Source organism: Narcine bancroftii, chromosome 2 (genome assembly GCF_036971445.1).
Source record: "Narcine bancroftii isolate sNarBan1 chromosome 2, sNarBan1.hap1, whole genome shotgun sequence".
NCBI classification, from domain to species: Eukaryota; Metazoa; Chordata; class Chondrichthyes; order Torpediniformes; family Narcinidae; genus Narcine; species Narcine bancroftii.
In genome coordinates, this window is record NC_091470.1 from 299,145,206 (window position 1) to 299,158,654 (window position 13,449).

General features: G+C 42.4%; 1 long non-coding RNA gene across 1 annotated transcript; it reads right to left on the reverse strand.

Moving 5' to 3' along the window:
• Positions 1-5,177: 5,177 nt before the first annotated feature.
• On the reverse strand, positions 5,178-12,703 carry LOC138755472 (uncharacterized). The gene is made up of 2 exons (XR_011352320.1): positions 12,029-12,703; positions 5,178-6,968 (listed from the first exon to the last, which is right to left on the reverse strand). It is a non-coding gene; the product is annotated as an uncharacterized lncRNA (long non-coding RNA).
• Positions 12,704-13,449: the final 746 nt, after the last annotated feature.

The window sequence follows — 13,449 nt, forward strand, 5'->3', positions numbered from 1 at the left end:
GGCAAAGTCTTGCTTCATTGACGGACACCACAATGGCAGCTCTGATATCAACAGACTCTTTATCTCATGCCATGGATTCATTCATATTCTTAAGTCTTGGTTGCCTCACACCATTTCATAAGTGGAAAATTGTTGTAGTGTTATCAATGCTGTTAAGTGCATACAGACTCTACGACATTATGAATCCACCAATATGCTTCCAGTGACCATTTTTCAGATAAAGATAGATCGTGAAGTGAATAAAAACAGATCAATATGTTACAGAATTTTTACCCCTGGAATCCAAAGATTCTGACTTTTGGTTAATAGCAATGCATAGATGAATAAAAATTGATGAAATAAGGGGGAAAACTGCAACGCTTCTCTACCCTGAGAATGCCCTGCTCAGCAGAAGATCATTAATATTTAGAACATGTTAGAGAGGAAAATAATGAATTTGTTATCAACATTTCAAAATTATAGAGTAATGGAAAAATTAATACCTCTTTCCATTCAGATTTGTCATCAACTATATGGAAGTTGCAGCAGGGTGAGGAATAAAAGAAGATTCTGTTTCAGCAGACAGTACTAGGCTACACTACAAACAGGCAGCTGTTCACATTAATGGTTAAAACTTACCTCCAACCTTTAAACCAACAAAGTATTAGCAATTCTCTCACCTTCCTCCTTCAAAATCCTGAAATGGAAACTGCTCTCTCATTCTTTATATTTTTCATAACAGTTATTTGCTTGTATTAATTTTGTTGAGCCCCCTGTCACACTTCAGTTAGTTTTCTCAGAACCACCGATCTCCTCTACTATAAATGTAGTTGTAAAGTAACTATTTGACATTGAGATCTTGGGGCCAGAGATTTGCAAAAGATTTACAAAAATATCCAGATTATTATTAGTGCAATGAAAGAAGGCTACCTGGAGTCACATTGTCATGTTTACTGTGCCCCCGCCCCCCCCCATAATGTTTGGAATAAAGACACTTTTTTTTCCCCATTTATTTGTTCCTGTGCTCTATAGTTTTAAATTCACGTGAATTGCACAATTCAGATTTTATTAAAGGTTATTTGTATGCATTTTGGTTTGACTATGTAGAAATTACAGCACTTTTTAAACATACTCCCCTCATTTCAGGCCACCATAATAGCAATGGTATGTATATTAAAGTACCATGTTTAGTACTGTAATTTGTTGCATGACCCTTGCATGAAATGACGGCTTGAAGTCTGTGATTCATAGACATCATCAGGCACTGAGTCTCTTCTCTGATGATGCTGTGCTAGACCTCTACTGCAGCCATCTTAAGCACCTGCTTGTTTTTGGAGATTGTCCCCTTAAGTTTTCTCTTCAGCATATGGAAGACATGCTCAATTGGACTTAGATCAGGTGACTGACTGGGCCATTCAAAAACTTTCCAGTTTTCAGCTTTGATAAACTCCTTTGTTGCTTCAGCACTATGTTTGGGGTCATTGTCTTGCTGTCGGATGAAGCGCCATCCAAGGTGTTTGGACGCATTTGTGCGAACATGTGCAGATAAGATGTTTCTTAGAATTAATTTTGCTACTACCATCAGCAGTTACATCATCAATGAAGATAAGTTTGCCAGTCGTACATGCCCGGGCCATGACACCTCCACCATGTTTCACTTTGGATCTTGGGCTGTTCTTTGCCATCACTTTGATACAGGTTCATCTTTGTCATCTGTCCACAAGACCTTTTTCCAGAGTTTTGCAGGCCCTTTTTAAATACTTCTTGGCAATTTTTTTTTAATGACAATGAGACATTTTAATCCTGATTGATACTTTTTTTTAATATAACCACCACATAATGATGCTAGATGGAAGTTCTGAAAGATAAATAGTACTAGCTGTGGAGCAACAATTGACCTTTTGGAATCCAAATACAGCTGAACATATTATTATATCTGTTGAATTCTGATGACATTATTGTGGCAACAGCTGGCAATACCTAATCAATCAAAGAGCTAAACAACAAGGAAACAGGCCCTTTGGCCCAAATTGTCTATGCTGACCAGATTGCCTATTTATTACCCCCATTTGCCTGCATTTAGCTCATATCCCTCCAATCCAAGAACCTGTCTTTTGAACATCGCATCTACATATACCCACTAATCTTAATTTGAATAATTTGCAAAATGTGGTCCGGTTTCCTCCCACTGTTCAAAAACATACCAGTGGCGTAGGTTAATTGGGTGTAGATAGACAGCACAAACTCATGGGCCAAAAGGGCCTGTTACTGTGCTGTATGTCTAATTTAATTTAAATTAGATTTCTTTTAAGTATTTCCCTCTCATCTTGAAATTTTATATACCTCCATAACAGTATCCCCTCAGCCTCCACATTCCAGGGAACAGCGTTGCAGGCTATCCAACCTCTCCTTATAATTCAAATACCTCCAGTCCTGGAATATCGTCATGAATCTTCTTTGCACTCTTTCCACCTGAATAACATCCTTATAAATTTGTGGCTAATTGACTGAAAGACCCTGGCTTATGTTGGTATTTTCCTTCACAGCCATTGCCAATGGCCAACAGGAAACAAATATCCTTCTCTGAGGCCGCAGGCAATTTGCATGACATCCTAGGAGTCCTGAGACATTAGTTTTTCCCTGCCCCTGCCTGCATACTTGACTTCACATGGTGTGCTTCACCCCTTCCTCTCACTGTTTCTGCCCTCTCTTGCACTCAATTCACTGCTGCTCCCCTTTCCCTAGATCCCTGCTGCAAAACGTTTTTTTGTTTGAATCCCTGGCTCTTTGCGTGGTTGGCTGCTGGTGCTCTAGTACAAATGATATTGCTTCTCCATTGGGATATAGTCTACAACAGTACAAGAATCAAACACCCCAATGTGACAGATCCAATTTGTGAAAGGTATGTCTAGAGTTGGAAAGTCAACCACCAATGAAATAACGTTGAATGCATCCTTGCCCACAGTGGCATTACTAGGGTTGGTGTCACCCAGTGTGGAAACGCATGGTGTCACACCTGAACCCTCCCCCCACCCACACATGGACTTCCTCCCGTACTAGTCTTTAGCAATTTTTTTTGTACTAATGTCACACGCAAATTGTAATTCCCGTATATCACTGAATGTAATGGCAATATTAGTGAATTAAAATTACACCTTTAAATTACAATATCATACACCAGCCTAAATATATCTATATTCACGTAGTTTCTTTTAATTACTACTTCATTTTCAAAAAAGTCATTGATATATTGTCACAAATACTAATCACTACAATATTGTGGCTAAAACACCTGAAAATTTGACTAAAGCAGCAACCATGTGATTCAAAGCATTATTCTAATTGGGCAAAAATGACAGCTCTGATTGGAGTGCATTAGAAGGATCAAAAGTAAATTAGAGGAGAGTTTTAGCCTTGTAGGCGTATTGGCACATGTAAGCTGGGCTTACAAAAAATAATTTTGCTGTTGTAACTAACAACACCATGCCAAAATGGGTCATCCCAATGCTTACCTTGGAGCCCATTGAACTACAACTATCTCTGACTACATTGATGCCTGCCTCATTGCCAAGGTCCAGCATACTACAACATTCTTGAACCAGAAACTACTGGGGATGCTGAGTGGTTTACATCAAAACCAGTACTCTTCCCCCAAATTAACCAACTCCATAGCAGATCTCCTGTAATCATCTGCAGTCCACACTAATGAATTGACTAAACTTATTAAGCTTTCCTAAAGTTGTAGCTGGGTCCTATTGACCCTCCTTGTATTAACTCTGCAGACTAGTCTGCCTTCTCATGAGCCTACCTAATCTTACATTCCTCCACTTACCTCCACACTTCCAATCACCCTTCTTCCCTCTCCCTCCTTCCTAGCCCCGTCAACCTTCTTACGGGGTTAGCGGGCACAAAGGCAGCACACCACCATGGGCCTTGGCGGCCCAAGAACACACCAGGCTGCAGACTACCTGTGTAGGCTGGCTCGCGCAAACCAGGTATTGGGACCAAGATTTGTGAGCAGGGCTCTCGAATGGCTTCAGGCATTAACAGCTTTGAAATCATTCTGGTGGTTTGGAAACAGGGGCTGAGGAGGGTAACGGAGCTCAGATTCACCACTGGGGCAGACAGGATGGCCTGCAGCTACAAAAGCTATGGGAGCACAGGCGGTGAGGGCATTGGAGGAGGTGGTGGCATCCACAAACACTTGATGTCTCTGTAAGGATTCTCTCTCTTTTCTTGGTAGGGGCACTGTGCATCTTTATGTTGCTTTCCAGGCAAAGTAAACAAATGTGGTACAGTATATTTATTTACATAATAAAGGAACTTTGATCTGTTTCCCATGATAAAGGTGTTTAAAAAGAGAGGGCATAGATTTAAGGTGAGAGGGAGAAGATTTAAAGGGGATTTGAGGGGTACATTTTTCACTAGAGAGTAGTTGGTATTGGAGGCAGTGGAAGCTGCAACAGTTATAATATTTATAAGGCATCTGGATGGATATTTGAATGAGCAGGATGTGGAGGGATATGGAATTACGTGATGCCATGTATGAACTTTGACAATAAATTTGAATTTGAAGTAATGCAGGCTAGTGGGATTAATATCATCATTTCAGAGATGCATGAACAATTTTCTAGTTTGCATTGTCTTTCTAGATGAATAGCTGCAATGCCCATCTTGAATTTTATTTTACATCAAAAATGTATTAACATCAGTTTTCTAGCTATTCAGTCTGTGCTAACACCTTATTTAGGAGAATTAAGGGATTGTTTATGAACTGTCTTTTGCTGACAGATGCTGTGTTTCGTTTTGGGAAATAAATAGCACAAAGGTATACTTTCCAGAGCAATTGGGCAGGATTTATACCTTCATCCGAATATCATTCAATAGAGAATTGACTGAGTGGCAGACTGAAGGGAATGCAGACATCCTATTGCTGAGATTACACACATTAGTCACTGACATTGCTGGTTTATGCTTTCCTTACAAATATTTTGAGAGCACATTGAACTGTCAGAAAAGTACAAAATTATAAAATTCTACTATGGGTGTGCCCATTGACAGCCCTGAATTTTGGCATGATTTGTTCTTTAGGCAAAAAAAAAGTCCTTAAAAAGCCAACTGTACTTTTTTTTTCACAGCATGCAACTAATCACATAATAAAATATTGATTGTCAGAAATAAAACTTCTCACACATGAGTCTCTTTAAAACTGATGACACGACAAGCTTTATTTACAAGTCTGCAGAGTTGGACTCAACTGGCTTCTCACCAGTTAAGCCCCGATACATACAGTGCATTGATTTTTATACCCTTGTTGTTTGCCCTTCCCCTTCTTATTAATACTGTTTTAATTGGTTAGTATTGCAAAAGCATTCTAAGTACAACTGCATTTTTAATTATCACGTTCGTTACGTACGCTGCGAACTCTACATACACTAAATTCTGTTTCTCACCCTTCTTATCAATCTTTTGTCTCCTGCATGTCTCTCACTATGACCATGAAAAGATATGTTTAAAAAAACATATCCAGCTGAACTTTTTGTCCTTGGCTGCTAGTAAGCTCCCTGTCCGTTCTGGCTTCCATTTTTATGATTAATCATCACATTTTAACTTAAGCCATTTTAACCTAAATTCTCTATCTCTAACAATCCACCCCTTTCTCTCTTTAAAATGTGTGTATTATATATATGAATGGGGATTTTAACTCGGGGAAGAGAAACGTCTCATGATAAATTAATTTTGTGCTGAAGTAAAATTCTAACGGGGTCTCCCAGTTCCCCTGGTTGCATAGTCTGTTGGACCATGGAAATCACCAGGCTGCGTAGACAGGGAATAATACAGGGCAAAACAAGTAGGAGGAATAAAATACCTCCGATGACCCACAATAAGGTACGCCACCAGGTTCCTCCAAACCATTTGTCCATCCAATTTAATTTTGCAAAAGGATGCCAGGTTTGAACCGGTACATGGGACAAAGTACGAATATTATCAGTGATTTTTCGAATGGCTTGGCCATTATCATCAATCTGTAAGCAGCAGTTAGTCAAATTAAGCTTTCCACATACACCTCCTTCTGTGGCTAGGAGATAGTCTAGGGCCAGACGGTTCTGATATATAGCAGAGTGCATTTGACCTTGCTGGGATGCAAGTAATTGCAGGGCTAGAGCTGTTTGATTTGTAACAATTAAAAGTTCCTGCAATTCTAGTTGCAAGATCAACAAAAAGGTTATCTCCCCCAACTGCGTGACCGAAACTTTCATGGTTATTTGGATGGACTCGAACTAAGTCCGGCTGTTTTAAAGGGGCAGGCACTTTTGAGTGTGGAGTGGAATTTCTTATTGGAACAGTACGCTGGTGTATGCAAAACCAGAGTCCATCAGGGCATGGTGGGCCTGAGTCACCCTTCCAACCGTTAAGAGGGAAAGGAGTGGTATTAGGAATCTGTATATAATGATCCATATTATTTCCTTCTTTTTTCACACAAGGGGTATATGGATGTTGGGTGGTATTTTCTGCCCAGCATTTCTCAGGAACTGAGGTATGGGAAATAAAATTACCCTCCTTTCTTCCCCAAGTGCGGTCCTGAAACAGGACCACTGTGTCTCTGCATTTCTTACATTTCACACCTGATAAAGACATAGGCAAACTAAGAAAAATCAAAGAACATAACAATAACATTGTGAATCAAGTCTTTCTGCGAAATCGCAAGGTAAGAGGTTTTTCTCCAGGAACACAAGTCCAATCTGAGTTCGTATCAGGGTCCTGAGGCGCCTCTACAGGTCCCTTAAATCTGGATGCGTGTGTCCACCCCTTCTCTCTTGTTCGTGCTGCAGCCTCTGTAGTTAAGAGAACTTGGTATGGACCTTCCCACTGGGGCTGGAGTTTTTCAGTTTTCCAGGTCTTGATGAGAATCCAGTCTCCTGGTTCCACTTTGTGTAAAGAAAAGTCTAGAGGCGGTGTTTGTGCCAATAGTCCTCTCTTTCGTAAATCTGTAAGAGAGCGTGATAGTGCCTGTAAATAGTTCCTAACAAATATATCCCCTTCCCCCAAGGTGGGACACCCCTCAACTGTACTCCAGAAGGGAAGCCCAAACATCATTTCATAAGGGGACAATCCTACATCTTTTCGTGGGGCAGTACGAATTCTCAATAAAGCCAGGGGCAGACACTTTATCCAAGGCATTTTAGTTTCCACCATTAATTTTGTCAATTGCATTTTTAGGGTTCCATTCATACGTTCAACCCTCCCTGAGCTTTGTGGATGCCAAGGGGTATGCAATTTCCAAGAGACCTGTAATGCATTACAAATCAATTGCTGGATTTTTGAACAAAAATGTGGACCCCTGTCTGAGTCTATAGAATCCATTATACCATATCTGGGGATTATCTGCTCTAGGAGGAGGCGAGCTACTGTAGAGGCTGTAGCATTTACTGTTGGGAAGGCTTCCACCCATCGGGTAAAGTGATCTATTACCACCAACAGATACTTCCATCTTTGGACTTGAGGTAACTCTGTGAAGTCGATCTGGATACTTTGAAAAGGGCGTATGGCTAATGGTTGACCTCCCATGGTCCCTGTCCTCATTATCTTCTTATTAATTTTTGTGCATAGGTGACAATTCTGCACCTCCTGTTGGGCCAAGGTGTAGATTCCCTTACACACATATTCTCAAAGCACTGTGTCACATAAGGCTTGGGTGCCCCAGTGGCTCTGATGATGCAGGTGTTTTAAAATATTGCGAGTTATTTCTTTATTTAGAACCATTCTTCCATCTGGTGTCTTCCATGTTCCATCAGGCAGCTGGCTTGCGCCCAGCTGAGCCATGTCCTTTTCTTCCTTTGCAGTGAAAATGGGAGCCTTCTTTATGCCTTGTCTTATTGGGATTAAGGTCAGCAAACGGACTTCTTGTTGCATGGCTGCCCTTTTGGCTTCTTCATCAGCCAGTCTGTTTCCAATTGCTGTCGGGGTATCTCCCCTCTGATGGCCTGTTATGTAGACCACTGCTATTTCCTGGGGTAATGTCAAGGCTCCTAAAGTCAGAGTAATCATCTGTTCGTGTGCCAATTCCTTTCCTCTTGATGTAATTAGACCACGCTCCTTCCAGATCTTACCAAAGGTATGCACTACCCCGTATGCGTATTTGGAATCAGTGTAAATCATTCCAGTTTTCTCTGCCAGTATTCTGAGGGCTCTCTGCAAGGCATATAGTTCACAGGTCTGTGCTGACCAGCTTCCGGGTAGTCTCGTGGATTCTACTACTTTCCAAGTATTTCCTTCTATTATAGCATACCCACTTCTTCTCATTCCGTCAACACATCTGGCGGAGCCGTCAATGTAGAATTCATATCCTTCTCCCAAAGGAGTATCGCAAAGGTCTTCTCGGGTCTTGGTCTGAAGATCCGTCAACTCGACACAGTCGTGCTCCACCTCTCTCTCTGTTTCACTGCCGTATAAAAACTGAGCTGGGTTGCAGCTATTAATCTTTGCAAACTGTAGATCTTCTCCGACCATTAAAATGGTTTCATACTTTAATATGCGAGAATCAGTCAGCCATCGATGGGCAGTTTGTGTTAATAAAACACTCACAGAATGGGAGGTGTACACAGTCATCTTTCCTCCAAAAGTAAGTTTACGTGCTTCCTCTACGAACAGAGCAGCAGCCGCTACTCCCTGGATACACGTCGGCCATCCGCGAGACACTGGGTCCATCATTTTGGAAAGGAAAGCCACTGGGTGTCACTGACCGCCTTTTTCCTGTGTTAAAACTCCCACAGCTGTTCCTTCGTTATGAGTGACAAATAGCTGGAAGGGCTGTTTTAAAGAGGGCAGAGTGAGTACCGGGGCTCGTGTCAGGCAATGCTTCAAGTCCTCAAACCATCCCTCCTCCTCCTGGGTCCATTTCAATGGATATTCATTTTCATTTGTCAGCTTTTCATACATAAACTTCACCAACGCTGAGTAGTCCTCTATCCATAACCTACAGTAACCTAAGAGTCCCAGGAATTGTCTTATTTCCTTCTTATTACGGGGTAACGGCATTCTAGTGATTCCCGCAATCCGTTCAGGGGTAATCCGTTTCTGTCCTTTACTTATCTGGTGTCCCAGATATACCACAGTTCTCTCAATGAACTGTAACTTGTTCCTGGACACCCGTAGACCCTTTTTCCCCAGATAATTCAAGAGTCTAATTGTATCTCCCCTCATTTCTTGTTCCTTGGGTCCTGATAATAGTAAATCGTCCACATACTGCATTAGTTGGGAATCATCAGATTGTGGATAGTCCGCCAGGATTTGTTCTAGCATTTGTCCAAACAGGTTCGGAGATTCAGTGAACCCTTGGGGCAATACAGTCCACCGAAGCTGTCTCCGTCTACCTGTCCATGGATTTTCCCATTCAAACGCAAACATATCTCTACTTTCCTCTTCTAATGGACACGTCCAGAAGGCATCCTTCAAGTCGATAACACTAAACCACTCATGGTCTGGGGGAATCCGACTCATAATAGTATAGGGATTAGGCACCACTGGGTGGCGGGTCTGAACAATAGCATTCAAACTTCTTAGATCCTGAACTAGGCGATAGGATCCATCTGACTTTTTCACTGGGAGTATAGGGGTGTTATAAGGTGACATGCATTCTTCTAATAGTCCGTCTCGTATTAGAGTCTCAATTACCGGCTGTCGCCCTTTTCTCCCTTCCAAAGAAATAGGATACTGACGTTTCCTTACCGGCTGATGACCTGGTATTAATGTGACATGTAAAGGTGGGATGTCCAGACCTCCTCGATTTCCCTCCTTATACCAGACTCTCTCGTCAATCTGCCGTTCATCCTCTTCCTTTAGAGCACAGAGGTGGACTCGCACTTCTCCGTCCACAGGGAGAGCACCCAAACCTAGGAGAGCCTGTAAGTCCCTTCCTAGGAGGTTAAATCCAGCCGACGGTAACAACAAGAGGACTTGTACCCCTTCTCTTTCTTCCAGTTTCACTGTTACTTGGGGAATTATTGATACCATTCTGGGAGCCCCTTCTATCCCAGAAATTTTCAAATTACTTTTTACAGGTTCAGTCCCGATTGGCACAGTTATTACACTACTTTGTTCCGCTCCTGTGTCCACCATAAACACCACCTCTTCTCCCTTGGGACCAATTTTTAGTTTTACCAGGGGTTCCCTCTTATACTTGGTCCCCAACATTTGGAACCCCTGACCCCCCTAATCTTCTTCCATAAGTTCGAGGGCACGCAATTCCCTCTTGTATCGGGGGAATTCCCTCTTAAAGTGTCCTTCCTCATTGCAGTAATAGCACTTAACGAACCTCCGGGGTTTTCCCTCTCTTGGATATCTTGGATTGTTTAGAGGAAGGTTTTGTTTTCTTTCCCCTCTGGATTCGGCATTCATCTGTCGGATAGTCTGTACCATAACCTTTGTCGCCCTCTTTTGATCTTCTTCTTCTCTCTGCACATATACTTTTTGCGCCTTTTTTAACAGGTCGCTTAGGAGTTTTTCGCTCCAGTCCTCCTCCTTTTCTAGTTTCTTTCTAATGTCCTGCCATGATTTGGAAACAAATTCAATTCGAATAAGCTGTTCACCCATTGGTGTACTAGGGTCCACGCCCGCATACTGTTGGACATTCTTTCTCACCCTCTCCAAGAAATCAGTAGGGGACTCGTCTTTCCCCTGGTGGTTCCCAAATGCCTTGGTGAAATTGTGACCCTTTGGCACAGCCTCCCGTATCCCTTTAATTGTCCACTCTCTATATTGTCTCATACTTGCCAATCCCTCGGGTGTTCGTTTGTCCCACCTGGGTTCATTTAAGGGATATTTTTGTTCATGGGGCCTGGGGTACCCAGGTTGTTCATATTCCCACATGAGGAGGGCAGCCCGTCGAATCATCTGCCTCTCCTGGGGTGAGAATAATGTTCCCATTATTGCCTGCATCTCTTCCCACGTATATGTGTTTGGTCCCAGGAATTGGTCGAGCTGTTCGGCCAGTCCTATAGGATCTTCCAATAACTTTTTCATTTCTTTCTTAAATCCCCGCACCTCTGTACTAGTTAGGGGAACATTCACATATCCCGTTCCCCCTCCCGGTGCTCCCATAGGAACTTCCCTCAGGGGATTTAGGCTTACTGAAAACTTTGATGGTCCTGGACCAGTCTGGGATCTTGTCCAGGGTCGGTTTACCGGTGGAAGTTTAGGGTCCGACTCCCTTAATTCATTCTTTTTTTCCCGGCCCCTTTCGGGGCAATCAGATTCATCACCTTTCCCCTCCGGTAATGAGCTTTCCTCGGGCGCAGTAGGCACCGGGGGAATATAAGGAGGGGGAAGGTTGTCCAGAGGTTCCCACTTCTTTTCTCCCGCTACCCTCAATTTAAAACATTTTGTTAAGGATCCTGGCCAGGGAACCCAACAAAATGCATACGCTGACTCTTCTTGATTCACCTTTGGTCTCGAATTTACATATATGTTTAATGCTTGTCTAACCCAATCCTCATCAGATCCAAATTTCGGCCACCAGACCGAGGAACCTTTAATAGGTTGTTTCGACCAAAGGAGACAATATTGAACCATCTTTTTCTTGTTTTTGTCTCGATATCTTTTACTATCCCAATTTTCAAACATTCTCCCCAAAGGGCTGTCAAGGGGAACTCCCAGGAATTGTCCTGAATTTTCAGACGAGCCCTTAGATTTTGATCCTCCCATTTTCCCACCTAGATCCGTTTATCGTTGCTGAGGACCCTCTCGTTCTGGACCCTACTCCCTTCTTCTCAGACGCCTCGTCGGAGGTACTGTCCCTCCTTCGGTTACCGCTGAGGTTTCCCTGGGGTCGACCCCTCTCTTCTCGGCACTTCGTCGGAGGTGCTGTCCCTCCTTCGGTTACCGCCGAGGTTTCCCTGGGGTCTATCCTAGAGTCCCACGACAGGGTCCTCACGCCACGACAAAAGCTCTATACCTGATCTATTACGTTAGGTTTTTTTTTATCCAAACAGGTGTATCCCGTTACACCTGTTACCCAATCCCCACACCACAATCGTAAGTCGTCACTTACCGGTGTCTTCTCGGGGATTGAACCATCACCCTTCTCCTCTCCGTCTTGTCGTGTCACCTTGTCCGGATACCACTCGCTCAAGCCGCCCGAAGCGACGAGCAAGGGACTAGGAGCCGCTGAACTCAGCGGGGTGCACCACCTCCGATGTCCCTCTTCTCGCCTCCCCTCACGGCCGGAGTGTAGATCCCGGACGAGCCCCCATTTGTCAGAAATAAAACTTCTCACACATGAGTCTCTTTAAAACTGATGACACGACAAGCTTTATTTACAAGTCTGCAGAGTTGGACTCAACTGGCTTCTCACCAGTTAAGCCCCGATACATACAGTGCATTGATTTTTATACCCTTGTTGTTTGCCCTTCCCCTTCTTATTAATACTGTTTTAATTGGTTAGTATTGCAAAAGCATTCTAAGTACAACTGCATTTTTAATTATCACGTTCGTTACGTACGCTGCGAACTCTACATACACTAAATTCTGTTTCTCACCCTTCTTATCAATCTTTTGTCTCCTGCATGTCTCTCACTATGACCATGAAAAGATATGTTTAAAAAAACATATCCAGCTGAACTTTTTGTCCTTGGCTGCTAGTAAGCTCCCTGTCCGTTCTGGCTTCCATTTTTATGATTAATCATCACATTTTAACTTAAGCCATTTTAACCTAAATTCTCTATCTCTAACATTGATGGTCTGGCCTATTCATTTATTCAACTTGTGAAAAGATTGCTAATTCACATCTGTAGGTTGAAATATGGAGGGTACTCTACTGTCTTATAAAATTCACATCCTCAAATTAAAAGTATCAAATTATAAAATCTATGTATGGTACGCTTTTTGAAGGCAACAGCCAGCAAGTCAAAGAAATGTTAGATTTGGAAGCTTAATTTACTTTTTTGGGAAATGCGTGCAATTCTTTTCCATTCTCATCTCCACAAAATAAAAAACTTAACTGTTAATTATGGAAATTTCACACTGTTGCAATTTTGCACAAGATTAGCATTAACTTAACGGTTGTCAGTGTTGTAATTAGTCATGATCATTCCTGCTTTTTTGGTTAACAAGGAAGGAACTGTGCTGAAGAAGGATCTGAGAGAGGGAGTGCCGTGATGGATATCCAAGGCAGGTCAGTGAGCATTACCAGAGAGAGTCAAAGGAGTAATGACAATAGAAAGGGAGCAAGTAGGAGCTCAAAGAAGCTGGAGCAATGAAGGTACAAAAACAGTGAGAGTGTGGAAGCTTAAAAAAAGAGTGAAGCTGCAGGAATAATAATTTAGACTCATGAGAGTACAAAAATTGAGAAAATGTGACAGTGACTTTGATTGGTCAGATGGATTGCCAATTTAAATGAAGGAATGATGTCAAAGACCAGCAGGGAATTCAGTGTTGGGAGAAGATTGCTGCTTTATTTTAAATTTATGATGG